This window comes from Aedes albopictus, chromosome 3 (assembly GCF_035046485.1).
Source record: "Aedes albopictus strain Foshan chromosome 3, AalbF5, whole genome shotgun sequence".
NCBI classification, from domain to species: domain Eukaryota; kingdom Metazoa; phylum Arthropoda; class Insecta; order Diptera; family Culicidae; genus Aedes; species Aedes albopictus.
The window spans coordinates 31,040,184-31,057,460 of NC_085138.1; the positions used below are offsets into that span (position 1 = coordinate 31,040,184).

General features: G+C 43.4%; 1 protein-coding gene across 1 annotated transcript in view; it reads left to right on the top strand.

The window, feature by feature from the left end:
- The window catches only part of LOC109419187 (RNA-binding protein asd-2), a 395,970-nt gene that overhangs the window by 364,391 nt on the left and 14,302 nt on the right, over positions 1–17,277 (top strand). The window lies entirely within an intron of this gene.

Consider the following 17,277-nt stretch of genomic DNA (forward strand, 5'->3'; position numbering starts at 1 on the left):
AATTGCCCCATAACTGTCAATTAGGATTCTTTCAATATTTACATCAAGGTTTGTTCAAAGAAGTTTAAAAATTTGTTTGAAAATCTCTACAGAAATATCGCTAATATTTCACCGAGAAATTCCTTAGATATCTTCACCACAAATAACTTTGAGGATTCCTCCAAATCATTCTGAGGATTTATTCAATAAGTCATCTCAGTTTTTGCCTTTCTCGTACACAAAGTGTACTGGAAAGGCTATATGTTCACTCCAAAAATGACTTGTTGATAGAAGGCCCGGAGGATGAAGTCGCATATACCAATCGACTCAGCTCGACGAATTGAAGTGATGTCTTTTTTTTCCTTCTAAACCATGGGGGGATAAATCTGCTCAACAGACACCCTAACAGGAAGGTTAGGGTAGTGTGGGGTTAAGGCCGTCTTTTACAACACTAGTAAAAGCCAGGACTACTCTCTCTTCGACCCACTAAAACACATTCCTATGGTCGCCAAACCCTACGTCTCTCCGGAACCACCAAGAAGGTATTGCTTCAGAGAGGGGCTAGTGCACATCGCACCCACAAGGTTAGCTGCGTAGCCTGCAGCAACGAACATCGATGACTCGCTTTGGAGAGTCCATCACGGTAGCATGCTGGCGCTTAGCCAGTTTCCCGAGTGGTCCTCGCCACTCCCTTTGTCCTCGGAAGGCGGGCAGAGTCAACCCCGCCCGCGCCCTACTGCTGAGCGGACATCAAGAACTGATGCCCACATGCAACCCGATCTGACCTGCCCGCAAAGGAAGGGTATCACTACCCTTCAGGCCCTATCAGATGCATCCGTAGGTTGCTGACGGCAGGGTCTCCACCTGCCCGACCCTTGCCGGGGACCCCTTTCCAACCGCGGGCTTGGATCCAACCCAGTAGACCGACGCCACGACAACACCGCTACTGGGGCTTCCTCTCCGCGGCCACTTAATCGCTGTAAGAGTCGATCTCGACCGCAGGGCACCGGTATGACCTACGAAGCCGACTCCGAACCCCTGGACCACCTCTTGTACTGCATCTGGACTAGCCATTCTCCGAGTCCACGCGCCACCTCCTCTGTAGCTTCCAGACGATATGGGTGATAGCCGTTGAAACGGCATTCCAGCTAACCTCATCCCTACACATCCTCTGGACTAAGTTGTCCGGAGTTGTGTCCTCCCCGCATGTGGCAAGCATGCGGTCACGCATTTTGCGAAAACGCGGGCACACGAACAAAACGTGTTCAGCCGTTTCCTCTAAACCATTGCACACTGGGCATTCGGGAGAATCTGCATGCCCAAAACGGTGTAGATACTGTCGGAAGCAACCATGACCTGTAAGGACCTGTGTCAGGTGGAATGTAACTTCCCCATGGCGCATCGGACAAAAAAAACTCACATCACTTTTTGGCAGTAAACCTCAACCGGTTTTAATGATCGACGGTTCATTCGACGCGGAATCTGGTCCCATTGTTTCCTATTGAAAATGGTTCGGATCGGTGCAGCCGTTCCGTAGTTATGTCCATTTAGGTGTTCCGGACTGGTACCCCTGGAAGGGGCCAGACATGAAAATGCACCTAACCCATACATAAGACACATCAAACCGCGGCATTTTCGATAACTTGATGAACGGTTAGCAAAAAAATAGTCACAGACCATATCTAAACCGGTAGTGTTCCAGAACCGGTTCTGGATGTCCCGCCGGAAGTGGCCAAAATATAATAGTTAACCAAACCCATGCATGCGACACATCGAAGCGCGGCTTTTTTTGATAACCTAATTAATGGCTGGCAAGAAAATAGTCTCAGACCATATCTGAACCGGTAGTATTCCGGAACCAATTCCGGATGACCCGCCGGAAGTGGCCAAATATAAAAGTGAACCAAAGCCATGCATGCGACACATCGAAGAGTGGCTTTTTTGATAACCTAATTAACGGTTGGCAAGAAAATAGCTTCAGACCATATCTGACCCGGTAGTGTTCCGGAACCGGTTCGTTGTGTCCCTCCGGAAGTGGCCATATGTAGAAGTGAACTAAACCCATCAATGTGACACATCAAATCAGGGCTTTTTAAATAACCTGATGGCTAGTAATCAAGGAAGTAGGCTAAGACCACATTAGGGATCTAATAAGGTAACGTGCGTGTGATGCGACCATGCCTAGGCGAGTCCACCCTAGAAATGGGAGGCCACCGGCTTACTGGTGGACCGACGCGATTGCGGACCTGCGCCGCGCCTGCCTACGGGCTAGGCGGCGGATGCAGCGAGCACGATCAGAGGAAGAGCGAAACGAACGGCGGGTGGTGTTCGCCGCTGCAAAAGCCGCGCTTAAGACCGAGATAAGAGCAAGCAAAAAGGCCTGCTTTGAGGGTCTCTGTCAGAGTGCCAATACGAACCCGTGGGGTGACGCCTACAGGATCGTTATGGCCAAGACGTTATGGCTCCTACAGAGCAATCTCCAGAGATGTTGGAGGGGATCATTGGAGGACTTTTTCCGCGTCATGATCCTAGTCCTTGGCCTCCTTTCGTAGGACAGCCGGGGACTGGGGCTGGCGATGAGGAAAGGGTCACCGATGTGGAACTTGCGGGGATAGCTAAGTCCCTTAGCGTAGGTAAGGCCCCAGGTCCGGACGGAGTTCCGAACCTGGCCTTAAAAGTAGCTATTGCAGAGGCTCCCGAGATGTTCAGGTCTGCTATGCAGAAATGCCTGGACGAGGGAGTTTTCCCAGAAGCTTGGAAGAGGCAGAGCCTGGTACTATTGCCAAAGGCGGGGAAACCACCCGGAGACCCGTCGGCATATAGACCAATATTCTTGATTGACACGGCGGGGAAGGTGCTCGAAAAGATCATGCTCAATAGAATGTTGCGGTTCACCGAGGGCGAAAATGGTCTTTCGAGTAACCAGTACGGCTTCCGGAAGGGGAGGTCCACCGTAGACGCTATCTTGTCGGTTACAAAAACCGCCGAGAAAGCACTCGAGCCTAAGAGGAGGGGAATTCGCATTTGCGCGGTAGTGACTCTGGATGTAAGGAATGCGTTTAATAGCGCCAGCTGGTCTGCTATTGCCAATGCGCTCCTGCGTCTGGGGATACCGGAGTACCTGTACAAGATTCTCGGAAGTTACTTTCAGAATCGTGTACTAGTCTACGACACGGAGGTGGGTCGGAAGTGCTTTCACATAACCTCAGGAGTCCCGCAAGGTTCCATCCTGGGTCCGGTGTTATGGAATGTCATGCACGACGAGGTGTTGAGGTTAGAGTATCCAGTGGGAGTGGTGATTGTCGGATTTGCCGACGACATTACGCTCGAAGTCTACGGTGAAACGATCGAGGAGGTAAAGTTGACTACCAACCACTCGATTAAGGTTGTGGAAGCGTGGATGCGGTCCAGGAAACTGGAGCTGGCTCACCACAAGACAGAGGTGACGGTTGTTAACAACCTGAAGTCGGAGCAGCAGACGGAGATCAGTGTAGGAGAGTGTACTATCCTGTCAAAGCGCTCCGTCAAACACTTGGGCGTGATGATCGACGATAAGCTTACCTTCGGTAGCCACGTCGATTATGCCTGTAAAAGAGCCTCCACAGCTATTGCGGCACTGTCCCGGATGATGTCCAATAGCTCTGCGGTGTACGCCAGTAAGCGCAAGCTTCTGGCTAGTGTTGCTACATCCATACTTAGGTATGGCGGCCCGGCGTGGGGCACCGCGCTAAGTACTAAATGCTACCGACGGAAGCTGGAAAGTACTTACAGGCTTATGTGCCTGAGGGTTGCGAGCGCGTACCGTACCGTGTCACACGACGCTCTCTGCGTCATTACTGGTATGGTGCCTATCAGCATTCTTATCAGTGAGGACATGGAGTGCTTCGAAATACGCGGCACAAGAGGCATACGCAGGACTGTCAGGATGGCCTCTATGGTCAAATGGCAGCGCGCGTGGGACAGTTCCACCAAAGGAAGGTGGACCTATAGGTTGATACCGAGGGTAGATAGTTGGATTAATAGGCGCCATGGGGAAGTCACATTCCACCTGACACAGGTCCTTACAGGTCATGGTTGCTTCCGACAGTATCTACACCGTTTCGGGCATGCGGATTCTCCCGAATGCCCAGTGTGCAATGGATTAGAGGAAACGGCGGAACACGTTTTGTTCGTGTGCCCGCGTTTTCGCACAATGCGTGACCGCATGCTTGCCACATGCGGGGAGGACACAACTCCGGACAACTTGGTCCAGAGGATGTGTAGGGATGAGTTTGGCTGGAACGCCGTTTCAACGGCTATTACCCACATCGTCTGGGAGCTACAGAGGAGGTGGCGCGTGGACTCGGAGAATGGCTAGTCCAGATGCAGTACAAGAGGTGGTCCAGGGGTTCGGAGTCGGCATCGTAGGTCATACCGGTGCCCTGCGGTCGAGATCGACCCTTACAACGATTAAGTGGCCGCGGAGAGGAAGTCCCGGTAGCGGTGCTGTCGTGGCGTCGGTCTACTGGGTTGGATCCGAGCCCGCGGTTGGAAAGGGGTCCCCGGAAAGGGTCGGGGTAGGTGCGATCCTGCTGTCTGCAACCTACGGGTGCATCTGATAGGGCCTGAAGGGTAGTGATACCCTTTCTTACGGGCAGGTCAGATCGGGTTGCACGTGGGCATCAGTTCTTGATGTCCGCTCAGCAGTAGGGCGCGGGCGGGGTTGACCCTGCCCGCCTTCCGAGGACAAAGGGAGTGGCGAGGACCACTCGGGAAACTGGCTAAGCGCCAGCATGCTACCGTGATGGACTCTCCAAAGCGAGTCATCGATGTTCGTTGCTGCAGGCTACGCAGCTAACCTTGTGGGTGCGATGTGCACTAGCCCCTCTCTGAAGCAATACCTTCTTGGTGGTTCCGGAGAGACGTAGGGTTTGGCGACCATAGGAATGGTTTAGTGGGTACGAGGAGAGAGTAGTCCTGGATTTTACTTTTGTTGTAGAAGACGGCCTGTCAGACCTACACTACCCTAACCTTCTGTTAGGGTGTCTGTTGAGCAGATTATCCCCCTATGGTTTAGAAGGGAAAAAAAAAATAGGTAACATGATGAATTTGTTACGGAACCGATTCCGGGTGTCCCGCCGGAAATGGTCAATATACAAGAAAACCAATACATGCGACAAATCAAATGATTTATTAGGATGAACGGTTAGCAAGAAAATAGTCTCAGACCATATTTGGGCGACACATAAAATCTCGGCTTTTCAATAACTTATCCAAGGGTTAGCAAGAAAATACCCTCATATCACATTAGAAAACCACCGGTAGTGATCCAAAATGGGCTCCGAGTGTCCCGCCGGTATTGCTCAAACGTCAATCCATGCATTCAGCACATTGATTCGTAGCTTTTTAGGTAACCTGATGAACAGACAGGAAAACAGTCTGAGACCATATTTGGGACAATTAATAGTGTCATGGAATGTGTTGCCGCAACCACTGTGCAGCGGCAATCGATCGACATGGTGAAACAACCAGGGATTCTTTTGTATATCGGTGCTCCCAACAGATCAATTATAGCCTGTATAGCCTGTGCAGAAGATTAGTTTTACAGGGCACAGTCAGCTTAATTGTTTGCTCAGCGAGTTGGTAGTGTTTTGTGTAATGGATTCGGCACGTAGTAAGTGCAAATAATGTTAGTTTACAGTTACAATTAGTTTGGAAGACGTTGCGTAGCCATACTAATTCTATGGAGAATACAGATATGTAAGATTATTATCGATTACTTTATCAAATGAAAATTAATTATTTCAAATATATTTTAGCTTTAAAGCTGTTCAGTATAACAACTGAAAGACTGTTTTCCTTCACTTCGTCATCCACCAAACTGCGCCAACAGAATGAGTTCCAAGTTTTCCGCCGGGAGTGGTCAAACGTAAAATTGAACCAAACCCATGCATGCGGCATATTAAATAGCGGAATCATGAAAGTGAACTTAATCAATGTTAGCGATAAATAAAATCGTAGATTTTTTATAGCCTGGCGAACGTTGGGTAAGATAAAAAAGTTAAGAAATTGTTGAAGCCTTCATATATGGGAGAGATCAAAATCGTGACCAAAGCGATCTCATCAAATCACACCATTTCAGATTCCTGCGTTGTGAAAATATAGTAGGATGTATCAACCATTAATGGGAAAATTAGAATTTGATCGCATCAACTCCAAATAAAGTTTTTTCAATTCCTTTTGCGTCTAAAATGACTGCTCACAATTTTGGTGCGACTAGTTGAACCCCCGTTCTTCTCATAGCGATTGAAATTGAAAGGAAAATTTCCCTTTTCTGCATTTTTTCAATAAGGAGGTCAACTTTTACCTGAATCGTATATCCAAGAATTTAAAAAAAATAGTCCAAAGTATGCTGAAAAAAACTTAGTCGAAGATTGTAAATGATCTGTGATTTTGAATAAAGTAAAGGTAGTCAAGTAGTCAACTGAGAGGTCTTATATTTGTCAATTCTGTTTTGTCGTCGAACATACACAGATCGAAGAAAGAATGTAAAATTTTGTGACATATGATGCACATGATTGGAGCGTGGGATAGTACAGAAGTTTACATGACATATCATGTGAAAGTCATAAAATATCATGTAAACTTCTATTATATGTCATGTAATTCAGCATGACTCTGAGAATTTACATGACATATAACACAAATTTACATGATATATCATGTAAACCAACATAACACTAAGTTTACATGACTAAAATTAAGTTTATATGTAAATATCATTATTTTTATCTGTGTAACATCGGAATGGATACCATCAATAAATTTCCCAAATCTATAATGGCTATATTAAAATTGTTGCTTTTCTGTATAAAGTGTTCTCAGGATTCAGGAACACTTCGGCCAACGTCGATGGAAACATCATGAGTACATATTTGACGAGAAAGGCACTATCACCACTAGGTGGAATAATCTGGTTTTTTTTTATTATAAATCTGATTGATTTTAATTAAGTGAATCGAAATTAATTGTGATTATTGCAAGATTTAAATAAACTTTTAGTTTATCTGCGTACCTTCGAGGATCGTTTGAAAACATAGAATTCACACTCTGGTGAAACAGAAAGAAAAGTCACTTTTTGATCAAATTCACTAAAATGTATTTTTTTTTAATTTATTGTGGAAATGATGGTATTGCAGGAGAATAATGGTATGGTTTTGCTCAATGTTTTGAGCAATTTGCGATCTGCGGATTCCAAACCGTGAGTAAATTTAGGTTTCATTCTATAGCGTGAACAAGTGTTGTTCAACAGTACATGGTCGGACCAAACTCCCAGTAAACATTTTGGTCTGTATAATTTATGTTTTACAACACTATATAAGAACCTTTCCACTCGTATAAAATGCACAAATATGCTATATACGTACCAAAGTGGAGGCCATATACATACTTCAGACGACAAATCACGATCTTGACGAAACATTAATACGATGCCATGGATTATCAATGAAAATGATTTCCTATGACTAGAGTTACGATGTCCCAAATTAACAAAAAAGAAAAAAAAAAGAACGAGGCTATCACCTAGCCTCGAGCACAGAACCTTGAGATCCGCAACCTGATACTATACCACTGCACTAATCTTTACTTCTTGGAGAAAGAGAGAAAAATGTATAATATAAACTTAACCTTTCTAGGCAACCATGAAGACTTTATGACAATTCTGTCTAAGTCACTGTGATTCCGTTCGACACATCTCTGACATAGTTTATCATACAAATGGTTTGTCAGTTTATACGACGTATAACGAGTATGATTAACGTCTACTACAATGTGTCTTGATTACATCGCCAATCGTCGTCGTCGTCGTCGCTGCAAAAATTGTGAAGTAAAAGCCTCGTAATTGAATTCCAGAATTTAAGATACGTCTAACGTTTGATTCAGCAAGGGGAAAACCGGCGGAAGTTGTAATCAGCATCCTAGAATAGTTTCCTGGCTGCCCCGCAGAAGCTGTACTTAAAAAAGATAAGTCGCAGCCCGCACAGTTGCGCAAAGTGAATTCCGGAAGGTATCTTCCACCAAGGCGCTTACCGTCTCATCGAGTTTGTTAAATAACAGGCTGTGTTTTAAACGAGTGGCATTTTCTTCAGTGGAGCTGGCTCTTACCAGCATAGAAAAGGCTCCGTTTGGCGATTTAATTCCAAACTTGTCAGATTTCAATCATAGAATGAGGTGTGAAATTAGGATGGCCGCGGGTTTGACGTTTTTTATTAGCACTGTGGCAAGTTAGTGATTAACTTCAGATGTGGTTTAAATAAAGAATATTGTTTTAAAGGCAGACTACTCCGTGTTCTACAGCTACAAATTACATCTTGCAGCAAAAGCCACATTTTAACCAGTAATTAGCTCCCTACCACGGTATAAAGTTTGTGTGAACATTTTTAATAAGTGACAGTGATTCTGTTCATCCCTATTGTATCCCAATATATGATCAACCAGTTCTACATCACTTCAGTGATTTTGAATCGCATTATTTACGGCTAGATTTGTTTTCAAAATAGATCATCGTAAAGCAATCACAGTCATGATGTATATACAATTTCAGTTAGCATGTTTGCAGCAGAATTTAGCATTGTTTACGAATATGATTTTTATTGAAAGAAAGTACGATTTCGGATACACATCCTTATGCGACGTGTGGTTCACTGGGCTTTGGCTCCTCGTGTTTTCGCTCGCCAAATTGTGGCTTCGAGCTTTTTTTGCTCGTTATCCTTCTTTAAGGTTTTATAGGGTTATTATGCATGTGGCTCCCGTTTTCATCCTACGAAAAACAAAGAAATGAAGCGCTGTTTATTTTGATTCTTATTAATATATTTTTTGTTAGACGTGTGCACGCATGAAAAAAAAAGAATGGAAACAACAGGTACCATAATCGTTTGTTTTTGAATATGATGAATTTGGGAGCATGAGTTTACTTATAGCACTCAGACCCTGTATGATTCATGTAAATGAAAAACAAATAGAATGTGGTGGTATCAGGTATCAGAAGGCCGGCTCCAGAGGCACGTTATCCTCCATTTGGGACATTTGTGTCATCGCCAAAATAACAGCCTATTTCATCATCTACCTGAGGGAAAAGGAAGGAAAAAGGATTTGGATGGGGATAGGGACAGGTAGGGAAATAGGGAAAATACCCTGGAAGAAGGTACTAACGCACAAGCGTACCACAATGGGTTCAAACAGCGCCCTGAAAAGGGCACTGTAATAACGCATAAAGCGAAAGAGAGCCTATAGCTCTTTACCACAGCGGGTTAAGAACAACAGAATATCCTGAAGATTCAGGTTTCTGAAGTCAGTTTCACTTAATAAGTGTTTACCGAATACTCGGAAACGCAGTTGCGCGAAAACTGGACAGTTACATATCAAATGATACGAAGTTCCATAATCGGATTCACAGCTATCACAGGCAAATGAATCAGCTTGCTGAATATTCGCCATGTGATAGCTGAGTCGGCAGTGGCCAGTCAATGCTTTGACCAGCATGCTGCAATTCTGTTTTGACAGATTTGTTAGATACTTTGCCACCCCTAGAGATGGCTCAGTACAATACAATTTTGTTTGACGACATGACTCCAAACTATCCCAGTATTGTTTGTGCTGAGTGGCAGCCCAGGTGTCAATCTGAAGCTTCACCCAACACTTGGATACCGGAATAGCTGGCTCAGGGCCAATTAAGTCATGTGATGCTCCAGTGCGAGCTAACTCATCAGCCAATTCATTTCCAGCGATGGAAGAATGGCCAAGTACCCATACAAGGTGAACAGCGTTTGCTGAATTCAGCTCCTCGATTTGAGTTCGACAAGCGATAACTATCTTCGACCTGGAGTTGGCCGAAGCAAGTGCTTTAATAGCAGCCTGGCTATCTGAACAGAAGTATATTACTTTGCCCATTACGTGCTGCTGAAGTGCTGATTGCACTCCACACATAAGAGCAAAGATTTCGGCCTGAAAAACGGTGCAGTGTCTACCAAGTGAGTAAGACTGATACAGCCTTAGCTCACGAGAATAAACACCAGCACCTGCTCGACCTTCGAGAAGGGAGCCATCAGTGTAACATACGATGCCGTCTGAAATACTTCTTTCCAGATAACCAGATGTCCACTCTTCCCGGGAAGGGAATTTCGTGGAAAATGTCCTATATGGAAAATTACAAGCAATTGTAAGATCACTTGGAGCAAGGACAATTTTGTCCCAATTCACTAAAAGTGGAAACAACGAGGTGTGTGTTGATGTGCGGTTCACAGGAGTTTCCTCTAGTAGACCGAGTACCCGTAACCGGTAAGTGCAAGAAAGGGCTTCTTGTTTGAGATGAATGTGTAATGGGGCAACGTCAAAGAGAACTTCTAGCGCTGCCGTAGGAGTTGAAGAGAACGCTCCAGACATCGCCATTATGCACATCCTTTGGAGATGACCTAATTTTGATTGGACCGATCTCACTTCACCCTTTTGCCACCACACAAGACATCCATAAGCCAATATTGGCCGAACCACAGTTGTGTAAATCCATTTGATATACTTGGGTTTTAGACCCCAAGTTGTGTGTATGTGTATGTATGTACAATCCATCGCCCACTGACCGGCAGTGCTTTTATGGAAGAAAAATGTCTGCGTCTATTTTGGCCATTCACTTTTATGCATAGACGTAAACATTTTTAGTCCTGGAGATGGAAGGTGATAGCTCTACTGTACATCTAACGACCCATTTCGAGGTATGCCTTGACTCGCACGTGCATCCTGAGGTCGTCTTCTGCAACAGTAAGCCCCGCATTAATGCATCCGGATATCATATGGATATCTGAAATGCATTAACACTTCCTGAAACAAAAATTTATATTTTTGGTTCTGGCGCGTATTTAGTGTAGTAATTTTCACACGTATACATAAATAAAATTAAGCATTTTGATAGGAAAGATCTCACCAAGTTACTCGTAGTCTGTCATACTCTGGCAAAACCGTCGGATAAACACAATCGCAAACTCTTCTTTTAAAAATTTTCCAGTAAACTTTTCACCGGATGGCGTAGCTCCACTTCAGTCGGCAAAATCAAACCCACGTGTTTAGTTTTTCATGTAGCACAAAATATACACCAAAGGCCATCCGAGGCAGCACTGCATCACTATGGAAACATCCACCCAGGTAAAAACCACTCATTTTGATTTCCACCCGTTTTACCCCTGTCACGCGAACAATCGGTCATCGCTAGACCACATTCCGAATGCGTGCATTTTCATCCACTTTAGATAACATATTCACTTTTTGAAATTCAAATCTTCCGAGGAATACCCATATTTTTTCAAATGAACACTAGTACATTTTTTTCACGATGTGGAATTGCGTCGGCCGTTTCACTGGTGGAATCACGAAGAAAACCCGCACAACGAAAGCTAACCGAACTGCTAGCAACCCAATCGTACACAAGACACGAAAACTTCCGGATGGCGTAGCGGCCGCGAAACTAAATTTGCACAAAAAAAATCTTCTGACTTCTACCCGAAATCAATAAATCACTTTCTCGTTAATTAAATTCACACAAAGCCTAGCAGAACTAACACTTTTTGATACGCGGTAAACCATCCGGATGGCGTAGCACCGGTCGAACCGTCAGCCAAATCGCAAAAACAATCTGGCGAACGCGGAGCAAATGTGACGAGCAGATCAAAACACGTGTGCGCGCGGCAACCTTGGGTTTTAGACCCCAAGTTGTACCAAAAGTACACCGGCATTGCCCGAAGGCCATACAAGCTTTCTTGATTCTGAACTCAATGTGAGGTGTCCAGGAAAGCTTGGAATCAAGAATGACTCCAACGTACTTTACCTGTTCAGTCACATCGATTTCAGAATCAAAGAGACGCAAAGGTCGAACGCCATTACGGTTTCGCCTTTCCGTGAAAAGAACAATAGATGTTTTACTCGGATTAACCGAAAGGCCATATTGGCGACACCAACCCTCAACTACCTGAAGGGCGTTTTGCATCAGGTCGAAAAGGGTGCTGATGCACATACCAACTAACAATGTTAGGTAGTCGTCGGCAAAACCATAAGTAGGAAAACCGCTATTATTGAGTTGCCTCAATAGCGTATCTGCTATGAGATTCCACAAAAGCGGTGATAAGACTCCCCCTTGGGGGCATCCACAAACACTCAATTTCCTAATCCCTGCTAGACGCAATGTCGAGAAGAGATTTCGGTTTTCGAGCATTTGGTGAATCCAATTGGAAATCATTGGAGATATACCATGACTCCGTGCGGCTTCCAATATGGCATCGAAAGGCACGTTGTCAAATGCACCCTCGATATCTAAGAAAACACCCAAACAAGTTTGTTTTTGAGCGAATGCTTTCTCGATATCGTAAACAACCTTGTGTAAAAGAGTCACAGTGGACTTACCAGATTGGTAGGCATGTTGGTTCACATGAAGAGGCACGTTGGCCAGATGAACATCACGGATGTGATGATCCACAATGCGTTCTAAGCATTTCAGAAGAAAAGAGGTCAAACTGATAGGTCCGAAACTCTTTGCTTCTTCATACGAGGCACGACCCACTTTCGGAATAAACTTTACAGTAATATCCCTCCAGGATTTAGGAATATACCCTGTAGCAAAACTGCAAACAAGTAGTTTTTTCAAAACATGTTTGAAATAATCAAACCCCTTCTGAAGCAAAATAGGATAAATCCCATCTGCCCCAGGAGATTTGAAAGGAGCAAAGCTATTAAGAGCCCACTCAATCGATTCTATAGTTACAATACTCCGAGCCGAAGCTAAAGAATCATAACTACAAGAAAAGACATCAGGATCATCCGAAGATGTAATATCCACACATCCAGGGAAGTGTGTGCTGAATAAGCATTCCAGAACTTCCTCATCAGAAGAAGTCAGATCGCCATTTGGCAAACGAAGTTCGTTCACCCGGAAATCCTTAGATTTCGCAAGGATTTTGTTTAACCGACTGACTTCACTCAAGCTGGAAACATTTGTACAAAGGTTTTTCCAGCCAGATCGTTCAGCAGACCGGAGAGCTTTCCTGTAGGCCTTGCGAGCCGACCTGAAAGCCTCCGAACCAGCCGAACGTCGTCTGTTCCAACTCTTTCTACATTGTTTCCTGAGTTTCGCCAGATCAGAGTTCCACCAAGGGGTTCCTCTTGTGATCTTCACAGACCGTAGAGGGCATGCTTCTTCAAAAGCTTCCATGATGAAGGTCGTTGTAGTATCAACGGCATCATCTAAATCACTTGGAGTGTCAATGAATGGCGAATTTCCATGAAATTTGGCTGCAACCAAATCAGTATATCCCAGTTTGTTGACCGAGGATTCCTGAAACGCAATGTTTGCGAAGTAACATTTAAATGTTCAAAAAAGATGTAGCGATGGTCAGATAAAGATTCTTCATCTGACACATGCCAATTGGTCAGCTCGTGACTAATTCTGCTAGAGCAAAGCGTTATATCTAACACTTCCTCTCTAGCAGATACCATGAAGGTTGGGCGGTTGCCTATGTTAAGTAATGCAAGATCTGTACTACTTAAGTACTCCATCAAACTGGAGCCTCTCAAGTTAATGTCTGAGCTGACTTGTTTGAAAGCATCCGTAGGGGATGGTTCATCATGCGGTAAATACACAGAACAATAGACGTATTTCCTGTTGAGGTTTCCAACAGATACATCAATTGTGATAGCACATACATCTCTGGTGGTTAGTTCAGAGATGAGTGTAGCAACTATTGCGTTGTTGACAAGCACACAGGCTCGAGGCATGACACGCGAGTTTGCCATTTCATGTTTACTGAAAGTGGCAAACACCGGGTTCACAAGGTTTCCTAGATAGAAATTTCCCTTACGAAAGTAAGGTTCTTGTACCAAGGCCACTTGGGCAGTACCATTTTGCATAAGTCTGCAAAGATTGATCGTTGCTGTTCTTTTATGCTGAAGATTGATCTGAGCTATCTTAACCGAAGCCACTACCCAAACTAGGTAAGATTAAACTCTTCGCAACAACAGCACAACAAAGAACAGCAACAATAAAACCAAATCGGTATCGATTGGAAAACGCCAAAGGCGAGGATACACAGAATACACTGTGTAAATCGCATAATGCGAAACCATATTGGTGAAAATTTAAACTAATCAACAACATCTTCATAATCCCGTTCTTATTTAGCCTCAAGTGTGACTAAAGAAGGGCAGCTGATTGTCTCGGAGAAACACAAGGTCCACTGCACCATTGCTCCGGTTAGCGCAGTAAGGGCTACATACTGTGGAGGGCGCCCTGGTACTCCACAGGCTCCGCTAGCGGTTAGGTTTTTATTAGACCCCCCCTAGCCATTCATTCCTAGGCACGGTAAGCATAAAGCCGCACCACACCATGAATTAGGGGTCACCTGTTGGTGGATTCTTACCACCGGAACAGGCGGTCCGTAGTGTTATTCTTAGCCAATTGAGACAATCGCTACCGACACTACACAGCTATCTAGGCTGATCGAGAAAAGAAGTTAATATTGATGATCAACTTCATATCGAACAGCCGCTAAAGTGGATATCACAGTCATGATGTATATACAATTTCAGTTAGCATGTTTGCAGCAGAATTTAGCATTGTTTACGAATATGATTTTTATTGAAAGAAAGTACGATTTCGGATACACATCCTTATGCGACGTGTGGTTCACTGGGCTTTGGCTCCTCGTGTTTTCGCTCGCCAAATTGTGGCTTCGAGCTTTTTTTGCTCGTTATCCTTTTTTAAGGTTTTATAGGGTATGGGTTATTATGCATGTGGCTCCCGTTTTCATCCTACGAAAAACACAGAAATGAAGCGCTGTTTATTTTGATTCTTATTTATATATTTTTTGTTAGACGTGTGCACGCATGAAAAAAAAAAAGAATGGAAACAACACTGCCCATGTTCGCATAGTCGATGTAACCACCAACGTCTGCTCTGATGGGAAAACACGATTTTATAGATTTTTTCCGGATTTACATATGCACCGATTATTTAAATGAAATAATCTGTCAGTTTCGTAAATTACAGCTACAAAAAGTGAGCCGCAATGATTTCAAGATGTTTCATGTAATTTTTCCACGTTAAAAACGTTTACGTCAGTTTATGCGACCATTCAGTCGTTTTGATGAATGATTACACGGATAAGTTGACGTAACAACCAGATTGCTATGACCGTTATGTTAGCTATCAAACATCTGAACACGTGTTAGACTTTTTTTCCGAAATGTCCGGTGTTCTAACCGATTCGAAAGAAGTTGTTCTGACCGAGGTTTCAGAAAAAAAAGATAACACGCCACATTCTGAAAATGGTAACTATCTGATAGTGCAGTCGAGTGTAGAAAGATTCACAGTTGGTCGGCTTTAAATCAGACCGGACCAACTGTTTTTCAATAATTATGGGAAAATGTCCTGCAAGAAGTTGGGATAATGGGCATTATTTCTTGAAATACTAAAATTCTCTCATGGTGATGGAATACTTGCATCAAAACAACGTCGAAAAGTTTGGAGTTGTCGAATTCCTTGGCTTATCTTTACCTGTCAAAAAAATCGCCTAGTCCATTTTTCTTATATCGTTGAATGTGTGCAAAATACCGAAATTTACATTAATCCCCAGGTTCTGCTATGGATCCTTCCGGCTTCTTCCAATGCATCTAACAATTAAGTCAGCCTATGTTGAAAAGGCTATTTTATGCCTTATCCAAAACATGATGTTGTACGTAACTAAATATTTATGAACAAATACATCAGCAATATTTACAATTTTTCGCGATTTACTTGATAAACTGAAACATTAAGTATCGCCCGCATGCCTCATTTATTGTTTCTCAAATTCGACAAATTACGAAATGTTACGAAACTAATTTAATTTTAATAACCTTTTACTATTCCTCTATACTAAGTTTCAGTTTAAATACAAATTTTCTTGCAATTAAATTAATAAACATCAAAAGCTCATACACCCAACGCTTAATCAGATAGATATGGATTGAATTTATTTATTTAAAAGTTTTGGAGGAGGTTTACGACTAGGAGGAAATGTTGAACTGTTGTGGTTGTGGCTTTCTCAGTCTAACAGAACTAAAACGGCTATGCCAAACTAGCTGTTTCATTTCTGTTAGACTGAAAAGCTACAACAGTTCAGAATGTATTTGTAAGTTTTCATCAACAAAGTAGTATTGTTTCAATGATGGTTTTGGAACAAAACAAACCAAACTCGTGGCTAACCATGAGTTTACTATTTAATTTATCAATCAGGTGCCACAAAAACTAACGTTTCGGGTTTCACTGAGCTTGCTCGAAGCGCTTAGTAAGTAACTGAAAGGGGGTTTGAGGAGTTGACATCGTAATTCAGAGGAAGCGATAGATGTATGAACTACGAATTGTACCAAGTATACACATAAATCGATACAGTATGAACTCAATTTTGTCAGCCCCGCAAACTTTTTGCTTTTATTAATTTACGGTCAAACTTTAACCAATTCAATCATGTTCATCATTAAACTACTGCTGTGAGGCTATAAGTACATACACACCAAACGCTTTCAGCAATATTTTGCTGAATTTTGTCGAGCTGAAAGGTCCAGCAAAATTTTTTGCTGAACTTTCAGCAAAGTTTGCTGAATTTCAGCAAAATGTTACTGGTGATCAGCAGAGTTTACTGAACAAATCAGCAAAATTCTGCTGAATTTCAGCAAAATTTTTGCTGAAACCTTCAGCTCGGCAAAATTCAGCAAAATTTTGCTGAAACCATCAATCGATTTTTGGTGTGTAGAGAGATAAAACGTTTGAAAAACTATTTAGGTTTTTAAGGAGAACAAAAAATGTGTCCCCGAAATAGGCTGACAAAATCGGGTAACTAATATATGGAGCGGATAAAACACGGCAAACTGCGGTGGGCTGGGCACGTAGCTTGTATGCGAAAAGCTAATACCATATTAGCAGACAACCAGGAAGGGGCCATTGGGTTCGTGATAGGGCGCGCACGTTGGCCTTTTAGGTTCTCCTCAACTGCATTTTGCAGCCCTAAGAGGACTCCAAAATCTCATGGCGACTGGAAGCGATTGACCCAGGACCAAGACCAGTGGACGCGATTGCTGCAATCGGCGTAAACTCAGCGCTACGAGTTGTAGGCTATCAACTATCAATTTGTTTTATTATGCGCATGTTGTTGTCAAAGCATCATAAATGTTTCAGTATCTACATTGCATCCATAATAAGTATTAAACATAGTTGATAATATTCACTATAAAAGTTGTTGATAT